This window comes from Stenella coeruleoalba (assembly GCF_951394435.1).
Source record: "Stenella coeruleoalba genome assembly, chromosome: X".
NCBI lineage: Eukaryota > Metazoa > Chordata > Mammalia > Artiodactyla > Delphinidae > Stenella > Stenella coeruleoalba.
Window position 1 is genome coordinate 78,144,127 of NC_137152.1, and position 16,291 is coordinate 78,160,417.

Here is a 16,291-nt window from a genome sequence, read left to right on the forward strand (position 1 = left end):
GCAGTGGTAAGAGAAGAAGAGAGTGAGATGAAAAGAGAAACACTGGTCTGAGGAGATGAGCCTTATGGCTCTAATTTTATTTTGTTGACACATGTTTGTTGACAGTACAGTAATAATTAACACCCTCTCTTGGGGGCTTGAACATTTCAAGTCATAATGGATATTGACAGCACTGTTATAAGTTGCAAAAAAAATAGGGAGAAGCACCTTGTCCAGCTGTGAGCCTACAAACAAAATACTGATATATCCACATAGTATAAAGTAAGTTGTTTTCTTGGTTAGCAAGAATGACTGTATAGTAAAGGTGGATTTTTTTGGTTTGGTTTGGTTAGGTTTTCTTTTTAAAGAAGAGAGGGTAAGGAAAGAAAGTGATCAGCACCAGGTAGCTGCAACTTAAGAATACAAAAGAATAGCCTTTGCCGCTGAGGGTTAGAGAATTGAAAAACAAAACAAAATCTGAACAAGATGCAAGATAATATGATTAATATGGACCACCTATTTCTAAGTATAATGATATTAAAAATTGCAAGCACTGTATAATGTTGACTGTGTGCCATATTTTAAGTAAGTTAATCTTCATAACATCTCTGTGAGGTAGGTACTATTATTATCTCATTTTACAGATGAGGAAACTGAAGCTCATAAAAATTAAGGAACTTGCCAAGGTCACACAAATGGAAGTATTAGCAGCAAGATTAAAATCTAAGTAGTCTGGCAATAGAATCTTTGCACTTATAAATGCCATTGTCAAATAATAATAACAATAACAACAACAGCAACAGCTAACATATAGTACTTACTGTGTACTAAGAACTGTTCTAGGAATTTTATGCATTTGAACATATTTAATCCTCATAAAACCCTAGTAGGAGGGTGCTACTATCTCATTTTTAGATGAGGAAACAGACACAGAGAAGTTAAGTGAGTTGCCCAAGTTAACAAAAATAGTAAGAGGTAGAACCAAGATCTGAGCCTAGGCAGTCTGTGGCCAAAGTTAATTATTAATTATTATTACATATTGTTAATCATAGTCAGTTACTCTGTAGTAATGTCTCTTAATGGCGAATCTTCTGAAATAATATCTATACCATTCTTCTTCATATCTCTAAAATACATAAAATTTTTCAGGAATTGACTACAGTTTATCCTTTTACCCAGGAAATAAATATAATTTTAAAAGATGAGAAAAGTATATAGAAGGGATACAACAAGGTCCTACTGTATAGCACAGGGAGCTATATTCAGTAGCCTATTAAAAACCATAATGGAAAAGAATATGAAAAAGAATATATATATATATATATATTTTTTTTTTTTTTTTAAATAAATGGCTATGATTTACTCGGGGGAAAATGGAGCACGACAGTACTTGTAAGCCACTACACAGATGTGCCGACATCCCCAATTTTATAAGTGAGGCAGAATCTCAGTGCAACATTTGGGTCTTGCAAATACAAACACACACACACTCACACATACACTCACATACACACACACTTCAAGGTACCCACCTGTAATACTGAAGGTGTGGAGATTGAGGCGTTTTTCACTCCAGTGTTTCTTTGCTGATTCATGCCCACGCCATAAAATCCATGTTAAAGGCGAGGTCTTTCCCCGAACTTGATTATTTTCTGTCTCCTTGGATTGGGTGGGACATATCTCACTCAATTAGGAAAAGTACTAGAGCACAGTATTTGTAGGAAGTTCTCGCTTAATAGGCGATGGAGTCAGTAGAACTGTGCTGAATGTTAGTTCCCTCACGTGCATGAAGGAGTACTGAGAGAAGAGGCTGGAAGAGGTACAGGACAGACTGTGCATTCACTTGGCTATGCTAAGGGTCTTACCCTGAGAGCTGTGGGAAACCTATGAATGTTTCTAAATGGGAAAGTGATATGCTTTTTTCTTAGAAAGATCATTTTGACAGAAGCATAGAGAATGGACTGGAAAGGGAACAGCCTGAGACAACAGAGGTTAAGAGGTTATCATTGTCCTGACAAGAGATGATGGTGGCCTGAACTAATGCAGTGGTAGTGAGGTTACAGAAGTCACCAGTAGGAGGTGTATTAGATTCTCTAGGTTGTGGATATGCAGAGGCAGGTCTATCTTAAGGAATTGCCTTGCATGATTATGGAAGCTGGCAAGTCCAAAATCTGCAGGGTAGGATGGCAGCCTGGAGACCCAGGGAAGAACCAGTGTTGCAGTTCAAGTCCAAGGGCAGTCTGCTGGTAGAATTCCCTCTTGCTCAGGGGAGATCAGTTTTTTGATCTATTCAGACCTTCAGCTGATTAGATGAGGCCCACCTACATTACAGAGGGCAATCTGCTTTACTCAAAATCCACTGATTTAACTGTTTATCTCATCCAAAAACACCCTCAGAAAAACATCCGGAGTAATGTTTAAACAAATATCTGGACACCATGGCCCAGCCAAGCTGACACATAAAATTAACCATCACCAGAGGGTTGTTAAAAGGTAGAACTGACTGACCCTGATGATTTTAGATGTGGGAATTAATTGAAGGAAGCATTAAAGAAGGTGGTACTCTTCATAAAGAAAAAACAGTTCAAGAATAGAGCAGACTTTATCAGGAGGGTTACAATGATTAGTGACATTTTGAAGCTGTTTCATTTTCAGAAACCTTGTAAAGATGGGAAAGGTCTAAGAAGCCATTGTGTGTGTGTGTGTATGAAACTCAGGAAAGAGGTTTAGACTAGACAGACAGACTTGGGGATCATTGATTTTTGATGATTAAAGTTAGGGTATATTAGTTTGCTAGGGCTTCTGTAGCAAAGTACCACAAACTGGATGGCTTAGGACAACTGGAATTTATTGTCTCACAGTTCTGGAGGACAGACGCCTGAAATCAAGGTGTAGGCAGTGTCCTGCTCTTTCTGAAGACACTAGGGAAGGACCCGTTCCAGGCCTCTCTCCTAGCTTCTGTTAGTTCCTTGGCTTGTGGCAGCATAACTTCGATGGTCACATGGCATTCTCCCTGTGTGCACGTCTGTCTCTTCACATGGTGTTCTTTTTATTAGGACGCTAGTCATATTGGATTAGGGGTCCAACCTAGTCTAGTTTAAATTCACCTTAATTAATTACACAATTTATCTTATAACATATGAGTTTGAATGAGATCACAGGGTAAAGTATAAATCAGAAGTTCTGAAAGTATTTGGTCTCAGAACCCATTTACACTCTTAAAAATACCTTTTGCTTATTTGGGTTATACGTATTGACATTTATTATATTAGAATTTAAGCGGAGACATAGTAAATAAAATTATTTAAGAAATAATTTTAAAAGTATTTATTAATTCTATTAAAATAAACTATTATGTGTTAAATAACTTTTTTTTTATGAAGTGTAGCTTTATCTTCCAAAATCTCCCCTTCAAAAAACTTAGTAAGAAGAGAAAAAAATAGTGTTGTAAATCTCTTCAAAATCTGGCTTAATGAAAGACAGCTTGATTCTCATACCTGATTCTACATTCGGTCTAATGTGATATTGTTCATCATGTAGCTTCTAGAAAGCACTATACACTCATGAAAGAATGAGAGAGAAAAAGGCAAAAATGTGTCAGTATTCTTATGAAGATAGTTTCAACCTTGCAGATCTGAAATGATCTCAGAGGTCTCCACAAGTTCCCAGATTACACTTTTGAGACTCTCCGGGGTGAATAGTGAAAAGAGGAAGGAGTCAAGGCAGAGTCTGTCCAGTTTTGTGCCGAGAACATAATCTTGTTCCCACATCACACTGCCCCCCTCCCCGACCTCCACCCCAAGTATGTATCAAGCTTTCACTATTTCCTTAAAAACATACCTACAATAGAAAGAAAAAAAGAAATAACCTATTTTGATTGTGTCTATAATATGTATATATTTTCATTTGCCAAGATTTGATTGATGACCTCCTCAAACATCATTGAAGGCATAGTATATAGATCCAAATAAGTCTTTTATGCAAATGCTTAGCTGAGTGATCTGAATGCGAAAGACACACTTTAAAATAGGATTAATCTTTTGTATACTCTTACCATATCTCTATTTACAGATCAATTAAATAATAAACTTCACCATTAGGTTCTTGATTTGTGGCCCATATGTGGCAAGTACTTATTATTATTGTTTTTTATTGTAATATTATTTTACACTTAAGAGTATATGTTTGTTAGTACTTATAAATATGTTTTAAAAAGAGATCCTTCCATTGAAATTGTATAGTCTTAAGAAGATGAAAAGATGCAGAAAAGAAAGAATAAGAACAGAGTTGGGTAACTGGGTGTCAAGATGGAGCTCAGTATCAGTGAGTTTCTTAGTATCTTATAAAAGATGCTGTTGTTAACTAGGTGGAAGTCAGTTGCAGATATTCTGAGAGCCTGGGAGGAGGCATGATGGAGCTACGTAAAAGGTGAATCCATGTTAGAAATGAGAACGAGGTGCCATAGAGAACTTTGAAATGTGTCCAACTAGAATGGTGTTATCCACTTTCCACTGAAAGAGAACTGATATAGAACATTTGATTGCCATTGTGAGATACATATAATTTAAACTGTAGAGATTGTTCATGCACATGTGACTAGAGATACATACCATTGGAACCCGGGGATCTGACCTATAACAAAGGTAGTCAAGTAAAGAGTCTCTTGGGTAAAGAAAGCCACTTGAAAATTACAAACAACTTTGAAAACACAAATACCCTTTCCGTAAAGTTTCTATTTCATATCAACTTAGCAAAATTGCCAACCCCTCCCTTTTAAAAAATCTCCTGTGATCCCATATAACTAATAAGTAACAACAACAATATATATTTATCTGGCATGCAAAAGTATATGCATTCATCATGAGGAAATATTCTGGAATCTAATTATTCAGAAGAATAATAGGATAAAGCAACCACAAAAGATTATTTCTATAATCTAGATGTGATCAGCTGAGCTCAGAATTAAGTAAAGAGATCATGGAAACCAAGCAGCCAGAGAGTTATACCTTTTCAGTTAAATCCATTAAAAAATGCCATGTTTCATGGCTCCATTTTGAAAGAATTAGAGATCCAAAGTCAAAGGCCATGATAAGAAATAGTATTTTTTTAATTGTAAAAGAGAAAAAAGACATGGTTATATATTAAAGAGACCATCATTTGCAAACATTAAGTGGCATGCCTAAAAAGTTATTAAAGTCTGTACATTAAAAAAGTGGAGATCAGTCCTAGCTCTGCCACCTACTCACTTTATGACCTTGTTCTGTTCCTTCATCTCTTCATGCCTCAGTTACCTCATCTGTAATGGAGGATAATGACATTTACCTCCTATCATTTTAGTGAGGATTAAATGAGATAATTAAGTACAGTATATAACAAAGGGCCTAGAATATTCTTGCTGCTGCTGATGGAAGAGTCATTTTGTGCTCATTGGAGAATCAGAAAAAAGTTCAAGACAGTTCAAGACATAGTCCCCATCCTTTCTAGTTTACAATTTTGTCATGGAGATGTGTAGGGGAGGAGAAACTGTTCATTGGCTGGGGCCCTGTAAACTACACTGACAAAAGACAGGTTAGCAGGAGAAAAATGAACAGATTTATTAATACATGCATCGTGCATACACCTGGCAGCATTCGGTGATGAGTAACTCAGAGGGGTGCTTAGAACGTGGGCTTATATAGCATCTTAGCAAAAGAATAATACATTTTGAGAAGTTTTTAGATGAGACAAAGGAAGAGGACTTTGAGTTTCTAGTGTGGCAAATTGTGGGAAGATAAATATACGGGGGTACTAATGGAAGATAAGGGCTAGTTAGTAAATTGTTATGTAGGTTCCTCTGGTGCCATTTCTGGACGGATAAGAGTCTACCTAGAGTAGTCTCTGGCGAATAACTTCTGTTATTCCTGGTAAAGAGTAATAGAGGGACACCTTTACAAATTCATATCCTGCTTTTAAGGAAATAGCTAGAGGGCCGAGAGCTTTTCTGCTATCTGCTTCTTCTCACTTACCTTCAGCTCGAAATAATCCTTATGCCAAAGTGGCATATCTTTGGGTGACATATTCTGCTACTCTTCAGATGTAATAAAGCTGAACCAGCAAACAGTGTACCGATAAATAATAGAGATCATTTCGAACTATCTAAAATGGGAGATCAATGAGATCTGGTAAAATGACGTAAGGCTTCGTGGAGAAGGCTAAATATGGTCTCTGAATGTATCCGTTGAACTAGATGCTGAAGGATGGGTAATATTTAGCTAAAGCAGGGGCGAGACTATTCAAGTAAATGGGACTAACGTCAGCAGTGGTGCACGTCAGCACGGAAGGCAACAGGCCTCACAGAGGATCTGTTCAGCGACCCACAGGGAAGTACATCAAAATGATGACAAGGACAGGTCCTAAGTTCAGGTCTCAGATCTACAACTGAGTAGCCATATAATCTCTGACAAGGTATTTCATCTCTCTGTGCCATAAGTTCCTGCTCTATAAAATGGAATAGTAAAACGTTCCCTTGTTATTGTGAGGGTTAAATGAGGTAACCCACAGAGACTGGTGTTACTAATACTCTAGTCTATCCATTACATGTTGATGTCATTGGTCTCTGATGAATAGTTCAATGTTCAGTAAATATTTTCTCATATTGTCATTGTCCTCGTTGTCGTCGTTGGCAGAGGAGGGTTTGAACTGGGAAACTGTTGGAAAAGTAGGAAGACTGTTGGAAAGACTGTGAAGAGCCTTCCAAGTCAGATGGGAGGTTGTGATGCGATGAGGTAGGAGAGCCAAATTGATTATAGGAATTTGTTCAGGGATCACCCAGGTAGTGAGACACAATACAAGAAAGGAAAGGTGAACACAAGGTAGATGTAGCTGGAAAAGAACAGTGAAAGGTGAAAAAAGAAAAAAAAAAAAAGGAGTTAGCTCATAGCTAATGCTCTCTTCAAAGGAGTTTCAACCTGTGGCAGTTTAAGAAGGTGGTAACAGGAAAGAAAAATTTCATAAAAGAGATGGAAAAAAAGGCAGTGGGAGTTGGAAGCAGTGCATTTACTGATGGCCTAGACTTTTTTTAAGAACAGCAAGGTTTCATCAATATATAACTATGTATTAATATTTTTGACATATTAGGTTATTTCATTCATCCAACCAACATTTATTGCACCATTTCCCAAATAATTATAATTAAAGCATGCACAGTAATACACCATTTATTTAAATGTAAAATTGAGAAAGCTAATTTAAATGCAGCAAAAGTATGCTAAATCAATAAATGTACTCTAAAATGTGTGTAATAGTATGTAAACTGTGCAAAGTACTTGGCATAATCTATGTTCTCCAACCTTTGATTATATTAATATAGATGATAATTAACTTAGAGATCACGAAAAATAAATTAATTAATTCTGTAGGTAAAGTAAGAAAGCTTACTGAATATTTGTAATATTGGTGAATAAATCTCTTTTCATGTTTCTGGAAGTCAGCAAATTAATTGCAAGGACTTGGAGGAAGCAATAAAAAGAAGTGCATTTAAAAAAGGGTGTTTTGAGATATGGGGAGGGGGAAGGGTAAGGTGTGACAAAGCGAGAGAGAGGCATGGACATGTATACACTACCAAACGTAAGGTAGATAGCTAGTGGGAAGCAGCCGCATAGCACAGGGAGATCAGCTCGGTGCTTTGTGACCGCCTGGAGGGGTGGGATAGGGAGGGTGGGAGGGAGGGAGACGCAAGAGGGAAGAGATATGGGAACATATGTATATGTATAACTGATTCACTTTGTTATAAAGCAGAAACTAACACACCATTGTAAAGCAATTATACTCCAATAAAGATGTAAAAAAAAAAAAGGGTGTTTTGAAATTGGAAACTCCAAATGTGATTCTTATGCAAATATTATTTAATCAGGAACAGTTTTGCTCCTCCTTATATAAGATTTTATGGAAATTAGAATTGCCTATTTACTTCTAGTATGATGATAAAGATAGCTACCTGAGTCAGATTTGATGATAAATCAGTCTTCTGAGAGTGAATAAGCAAATTTTAACCAATAAACCTAAACATTTAAGCTCTGTCATTAGTGGTGAATAGCAATTTTATTTTTCTGTTTTCCAAGTTTTAAAATAATTACATCTTATAAGTGAATTAATTCATTTCATATTACATTATTTTAATCTGAATAGATCAAAATTATGTTTCCTAATGTCATACCCCAGGCATTAAATTATGGTAGCCAGTAGTATAGATTTGAATACCCATAAATAACGGAATTGATCCCAAGTAGTATTAAAGCGCCCCCGATAATATTGGGTTGGCCAAAAAGTTCGGTCAGGTTTTTCTGTAAGATGTTACGGAAAAACCCGACCGAACTTTTTGTCTACCCCTATATAAATTCCTGAGACAAAATGGGTACCACCATTCCAGCATATTTTACAAATGATAGTGAGCAGCTCATAGATGCTAATGCAAAACTAAATATTGACCTAATAAGCCCTATTTATGAAGAAATAAAAGAATATCTGGTTGATATTCCATTTATTTAAATTGCCTTGCTCCCTATATCAGCAAACATTTCAAGAAATCTGTTTATTCAAAATTAGAACTTTTTCTCTTTGTTCTCTAGGTTTGTTTTTTTCAGTGGAAATATGTGGTGTGTGAGTGTGTGTGTTGAGCAATTCACCTAACCCCTCTGACCCTCAGCTTCCTTGCCTATAAAACAGAGGAAAGAATGGCATCCACCTCCCAGGATTTTCATAAGAATGAAATGAGACAATACGCACAAATCTCTTAGCAGTTGCTTGGTACACGGTTAGCACTTAATAAGTGTTAAATGTTGTTATCCCCTTAATAATAATAGTTATTTCAGTGAACATATCATGGAAAACGATTAATAGCAATAATCACTACAATAAAATCTTAGTTGACTAGAAATGCCTAGGGGAAGAGGTGTTTTGACTAATCTGATTTTGTAATTATAAGAAAGCCATTTGGGCATCAGTCTTTATCATTCATAATCTTTCTGAACTCAGTGCACAACCCTCCTCTGACTCACCCAAATACCTTCCCCCAACCCCCAGTATTTTTGGCTTCACATTTTACACAGGTGAAAATGTGCCACACATAGTGTTTAAATATAGGTTTGTACATACAGTCAGCCCACAATATATAGATCATTGGTAAATCAATAGAACTTTGTTATTGTCTCTGGACCTGTATTCAGAGCATGAGTGATCATTGCAAACAAGTGTTGGAGAGTGGGCTTCATCTGTTCTAATTCCAGAATACACTCTAGATTAATCGAAAGTTCTAGTTATTTTTCCAGTAGTCTATTTGAGCCACTTATCACTAGTAATTTTTTTCTGACCTCATGGTAGAATAATTACATTTCTGGCATCAGTTCACTGGAAATAAGTGCTAAACTCTGATTCTGTCTGCCTTAGCAGTAAAACAAATTTCTACACCAACTAAAAGTATTCTTTTAAATGGGAGACAAAAATAAATATGCAAAACAAGATAGGTAATACACTTTAGATCTCATTAAGAGTTCTTACATTCTAAATGCAGAAACTCCGATTTGCAAAAACTCTAAGAACTGTCTTCAGTGTGTTGAGCATTTAACAAGATTTCGTCAGTTCTTATGTAGAAGATGAGTACTGCCGGCAGTTACAAATTTGGCTTTTCTCTACAGTATGTGCTTGTTGCCGTGTATGCCTTATGTAACTTCACTAGCCAGAAAACCATGAAAATATTGGAGCAGGTGGGTGAAAACAATCAAATTGACTACATAAGAAATGACCAAAACACATTGTAGATGGCCTAATCATTTATTAGAAACATGCTTCGGTTCCATATTTCAGTATTCTAATTCTTATTACAAAAGTGTCAAATGAATAACAGCTGTTATATACCAACATTGCAATTAACTTGGCTGTGTTCTCAGTCAAATGCATTTAGATTCACATCAGTAATTACACCTAACAGCTTCATAGAACCAATAAGCTGCACTGGACCCAGCTGAGTCTCTAATGACTTCTTTTTCTTTGAATATTATATTTGTTCCACCCACATTGAATCCCTGAGCCCCAGGGCTGCTTCAGAATCAGGGCAAAATCTATTGTTACGCTAAATGTGTGAAAGGCTTATTATGGATGAAAACCTTTCAGTGATTTTTAATTTAATTCTGCAAGTGTTTATTGATTGCCCACAGTGTGCTGAGCAGGGTGACACACCCTAATCATAGTATTGTTGTCTGTTAACTCAGCACCATTAGCCTACTTAAGGGGTTACTAACCGTCAGCCTCTCTGCCTCTGTGTGTGTCTTTTCTGTAAGAAATAATGGCTCTTGCTGCATATGTATGTATGTATGTGTGTGTGTGTGTGTATCCACTCACACAGGACCATGTGCAGCATATAGCATGTATATTTCATTTTTTTCACATATTTTAATATATGAAAAATTCTATTTTTCTTCTTTATGTCTAATCAAGCCTCAGTCCTTCAGTCACTCCCTTCACACATGAACAATCTATAAAGTATATGATATCTTGACTAGTTAGAAAAACATGGGAAAAAAAGATCTTAGTTTAAGAAAGCAGTTATGCCTTTGTTATAATGGTATTAGAAACACATTATAACCTAAACTTAGAATACCTGATTGTCATCTAAATCAACAATTGGCTTTATATACTATTTCATAGTAGCTCAGAAGATGATGGCATGATTCATTTGGGAAGGAAAAAATAATTATCCTTTTAAATGTGCAATTAACTATGGATACGATAATGCTTTTATCTGTTTGAACCAGTATTGGAATCTACTCTAAATGTACATTATATATAAAAAATAAAATATCTCTTCATCAGAGGAGATATTTTAGAGGTCCTGATTTTGATTTAGTCTTTTACATTTGCTGAGCCCTGGAGAGGGCTGCCTAGGAATTACTTAGAGCATCGCTAAGCAGGATGTATGGCTATAGGTCTAGGGAGTTGCAGGCATAGCCCTGCTGAGGGTGGGACAGGGTCCCAGGGGTTCTTTACAGACCTTTATGGTTCTGTGGTAGAAGAACCGCATACTGGGTTAGGCTGTGCTGTAATCTGAAAATCAGAATACCTTGTTTTGTTTAAGCGTTTAGTCTCCCGTTTTTATAACGTAACTCCGACCCCAATTTATTTTTTAATTTATTAATTGAAATATAGTTGATTTACAATGTTGTGTTAGTTTCAGGTGTACAGCAAAGAGATTCAATTACACATATATATGTGTTCTTTTTCAGATTCTTTTCCATTATAGGTTATTACAAGATATGGACTATGTAGTTCCCTGTGCTATACAGTAGGTCCTTGTTTATCTATTTAATATATAGTAGTGTGTATCTGTTAATCCCAAACTCCAAATTTATCCCCCCACCCCAATTTTTAAGCTAATCATTTTATGTAGTTGAATGTCTGAAGTTGAAGTTTTCCAAATTCCCTGTTTGTCTCACCAATATGTACACATTCCTGGTTTGAGTTGCTACCTCATCTGATTTTCTAGAACAGTATTTCTGTGAAAGGAAAATGTGTTCCCTCTAGTCCTCTTTTGTCGAAAACCCTTTGCACTTCCTTTCTTTTGCCAATTGAACCTTTTTTGAAATGCATCAGTAGGGAGAGCTTGCCTAGCCTTTGCTAGACAAGAGTAGCTGTAGGTGCATTTAAACAATCCAACTTGAAAAGGGGATTTCTCTCTTTTTATTTGAAAACAATTGAAAATGAAAGGTGTGTGTCTCAGGATAGAGTGCTTAACCGACCTTGCTCTACTGCACTTCAGTATGGTATATGAAACTGCCTCCCCTGTGTCTTTCCCCAGTGTTTTAAAAAGATGCTTTACTTGTTTGAGGCAACTGGTTCTGAGTCAGAACTCTTTCTGGCATAACCGGAATCCATTATGTTGTTAGGCCTTGTTATACTGTTCTTTGCATCTCAAAGAGTGAATGCAGCTTTGTTCGAAGGGCTATCTGATCATATTTTGAGGGGAAATGGAGATTGAGCTATAGAGGTGAACTATGGCTACATTAAGTTTTAAGTGTACCCACGCTCCATCCCCACAGTACATACAGCCTGGACTTTTCAGTAATCTCATGTAAGCTCCTATGACCCAGGCATGTTGAAAACTAGCCCCTTTCACCTGAGTAACCGTGACAGTAAATGAAACCCCCTAAAGATACCTCTCTCCTCAAGGGTGGAAAAGGAGGTGGCCGTGAGGGGTTTGCAGTACAGTTTCCAGCCTCTCCTTCCTGTCCCCTCTCCCATTTCAAGACCCAGAAGAACAAAGTAAGCATTTTTATAAAGAAATGTATATTGTAAATCAACTATACTTCAATAAAAAAATATTGATTGATTAAATTAAAAAAAAAGAAATATACAGGTTCTTTCTTTTAAAATCACAGATAATTATAACCTTAGGAAAAGCTACTGTGTGCTTTGGACTTCAGTAGTTAATGCTTCTTCTGCAGGAGAAGGCTCTCTAAAGACAACAGTTAACTAAGGACTGATTGGAAGTTACATTCCAAAGTAAAACTGGAAGTCTGTATTCCCTCACAAACATTTCCACAGACAGTAGTATGTGTTAAAGAAAAAAATGTATTCTTTAAATAGAAAACAGGGCCAGGTTTTGTTTCATTCTGCTTGCTTCTTGGGGGGCGAGGAGGATAAGAAGCTAGTTGATTATCTCACAACTATGGTAGTTGGCCATCTCTAAATCTCTGGTATTCAAGAAATACCAAGTTTCAGTTCACAGAATGTGAGTCCTTTGTTATAAGCATCTTTTTTTGTGTGTGGGGGGGTCTCTACCCAGTTTCTGAAACTAGTTTCTGACTCCCACGTGACGCTTTTATACAATATTTATCCATAAAACCTTTTGCATTTTTTTGAGTTGATGGTGCCTTTTTGTCATTCGGCTGCACCTCTCTCCCCTTCTTGGGGATTGTGACACTGTCACACTCTTCCCGATGCATTGCTTCCTGGTGGGTGACATCATGATTTGCAAGCAATCCAATATATAAATAAGGTGGTAAGAACTGCCTCAGCAATTCAGTTTCTGTTTTAAAGGAATTAAGCAGTCTCTTTCTGTTTTCTTACATTTCCCCCTGCATCGTGTTTTCACAATTATATTAGGCACTATAGGAGGGCCTCTTTTCACTTTCACTCCATTTCAAAAAACATTTGGTTGACTCAAAATCTTCTTGGAAATGTACTACCCCATGTGTTATAATAGACCTCTCCTACCATATACATTTTTATCACGCTAGAATGTATCATTCAGCAATAGCTAATAACTACTAATTTTCTAGGAGCATCTCAGGAACTACAGATGCTTCTTCAATCAGTATGTTTTTATTTTTGCTGATATTAAAGGAGTGTTTATCTAGAAAGAGTGATAAGAGCAAATTATCAAACTTTTACCTTCTTGACTGTAGACATTACATGTACATAGGTGTTTTGTGGGCTTTGGTAAGCAAGAAAATATGTTTGAGATCAATAAAACTTTAATATGTTCAAAAGTGAATATGGGGCTTCCCTGGTGGTGCAGTGGTTGAGAGTCCGCCTGCCGATGCAGGGGACGCGTGTTCGTGCCCCGGTCCGGGAAGATCCCACATGCCGCGGAGCGGCTGGGCCCGTGAGCTATGGCCGCTGAGCCTGCGCGTCCGGAGCCCATGCTCCGCAACGGGAGAGGCCACAACAGTGAGAGGCCCGCGTACCGCAAAAAAAAAAAAAAAAAAAGTGAATATGGATGTGGTTTTACTGGATGAACTCCTTAGCAAAGATGCCTTTTAAGTATAACAAAGGTTACAGTATATATAATGTGTGTATACATACATACACACATATGTACATACATGCACATTATTACATGGACTCCCACAAATAAGTGGCTATTTGTATGTGTCTATATAATAATAGAATTGACTATCACAGCTTATTTTTCAAGTTCCACTGAAGTATTTAAAGCTAATTAGAAGGGCATACAGTTGCAGCAACATGGATGGACCTAAAGATTATCATACTAAGTGAAGTAAGTCAGAAAGAGAAAGACAAATATCATATGATATCACTTAAACGTGGAATCTAAAACAATGATACAAATGAACTGATTTACAGAACAGAAACAGATGCACAGGCAGAAAACAAACTATGGTTACCAAAGGGGAAGGGGGGGAGGGATAAATTAGGAGTTTGGGATTAACAGATATACACTAAAGTATATAAAATAGGTAAACAACAAGGTCCTACTGTATAGCACAGGGAACTATATTCATATCTTGTAATAACCTATATTGGAAAAGAATCTGAAAAACACTATATATATAACTGAATCACTTTGCTGTACACCTGAAACTAACACATCATTGTAAATCAACTAGACTTCAAAAAAAGAATTTTTTTTTTTTTAAAGAAACAGAAAGGCATATGGTATTGATGTCAGGGTCTTGCATTACCCACCTTAGAGCAAGACGGTATGATAATTATTTTCAAACAGTTAGTGTTCATTTATACTACCCACATATTGCTCTTCATTCCTTTTTATATTTCAGACCATACACCTGGAATTACTCTTTCTGCCTGCAATACATCTTTTAGAATTTCCTTTGAGTGAAGATGGCAAACTGTTTGGGCCAAGCCTCTTTAGGAACTTTCTGGGCCAAGAGAGACCCAACCCTTTCCCACCCTACCCCCAAAGCTTGGGACCTTTGGCCTTCTTATTAATCTCACAGGAGTTTTCCTTCCTATAGTCCTGTCTCACCAAAAGTGCTCCTCCTGTGTCCTGACTCATTAGTTTCAGTCATTTTCTCCCATCCCTTAGTTTGCAACAAGCCAAAGTATTTCATCCAGCTTTGGGCTCAACCTGGCTTTATTTCCTGATTTAGGGCTTTGTGTAGTCTTATTAGTCTCAGTTTCAGGTCACAACTTCCTGATTTCCTCCTGGCTCACCCACCCCCTTCCCCCCAACCCTGCTCCTGTTGCTAATGCAGTGCCATCTTTCAGCATGAGTTTCTTCCTTCGAAAGAACACTGCCATCATCTGTTGATATCTTGTGACACTTTGGCAGGTGCCTCAGGAACTCTCCCACAGTGGGGGGGTTCAGATCTTGCCCTTCAGATTCTTGGCATTCTCTTAGGCCAGTGGTTCTCAAAGTGTGGTCCCTCACTCAGCACACCGCTCAAGGTCATAAAGCTAGTTTAGTGCTAAATAGGAGAGCCAGGAGTAGAGCCTGTCTCATCCACTGCTCCTTCTGCTGTACTACTCCACAGTGCTAGTCCTTTAAATTGTTTTAAATTGTTTAAATTTAGTCAGGATTGATTATTGTACATGTGAAAATGAGAGACTTGTCCTCCAAGCTTTACATTCCTATCATTTTTGAACCTTCTGCCAAGTGACAGGATCAGTCAGAATCAAATAGTTTTCAGTAACGAGGTGGGAGGATATCCTTGGCATTGGAAGTTTACAGGGAACTCGGCAGAGTATTTGTGTTGTCCAATATGGCTTTGATGGCTGGATAGTGCCATGTTTTTCCAACTATAACATTCCAAAATGAACTCAAGCAACTGATGATTTACTAAGGAATGATCATTTACATTGTGTGTGTATATATGTATATGTATATACATATATATGTATATGTATGCATATATGTATGTGTGTACTTGATTTGTAAAGTGAATTACAAAGAAATTCTTAAGTAGCAATGTCCCTGATATGTTAAAATAGAATTTCTTGGTCATGGGAGGAGGTAGATAATGAATTACATAGCTAGGAGCACATCTGTTGAAAAACAAGTTTACTTTATATTACTTATTAGTTGAGTATTAGTATACTTGTTCTATAATTATCATTATTTGTACATAACTTAAAGCCTTTTGTTTGCTCTTGATAGATGGATTCAGATAGCAAATAAACGTGTGAGTTTCCATTTGTCTTGGCTTGACATCTTTGCCCCATATATCCTCATGGATATGAACTTAGAGGAAAGGAAATACAAAGCTACTGTTTCAATCTTTTCTGCTTTCGATTTTATTTTCAACAGCCAAACATTTCTTTTCAATGATAATCAGAGCACTGAGACCATTTTCTTACTAAATCACACTTGAGTGGATTGAAAAAGTTAGTGTAGCCTCTAAAGGAAGTGACTCAACCACTGGGAAATTTTTCTTTGATGTGATTTTATGAATGTTAAATAAAATAGCATGGGGACTTCCCTGGTGGCGCAGTGGTTAAGAGTCTGCCTGCCAATGCACGGGACACAGGTTCAAGCCCTGGCCTGAGAAGAACCCACATGCCACAGAGCAACTAAGCC

The 16,291-nt window shown here is 37.0% G+C and overlaps 1 protein-coding gene across 6 annotated transcripts in view; it reads left to right on the top strand.

The window, feature by feature from the left end:
• Positions 1-16,291, top strand: part of DIAPH2 (diaphanous related formin 2) — an 891,299-nt gene that overhangs the window by 690,577 nt on the left and 184,431 nt on the right. The gene's annotated exons all lie outside the window — the stretch shown is intronic.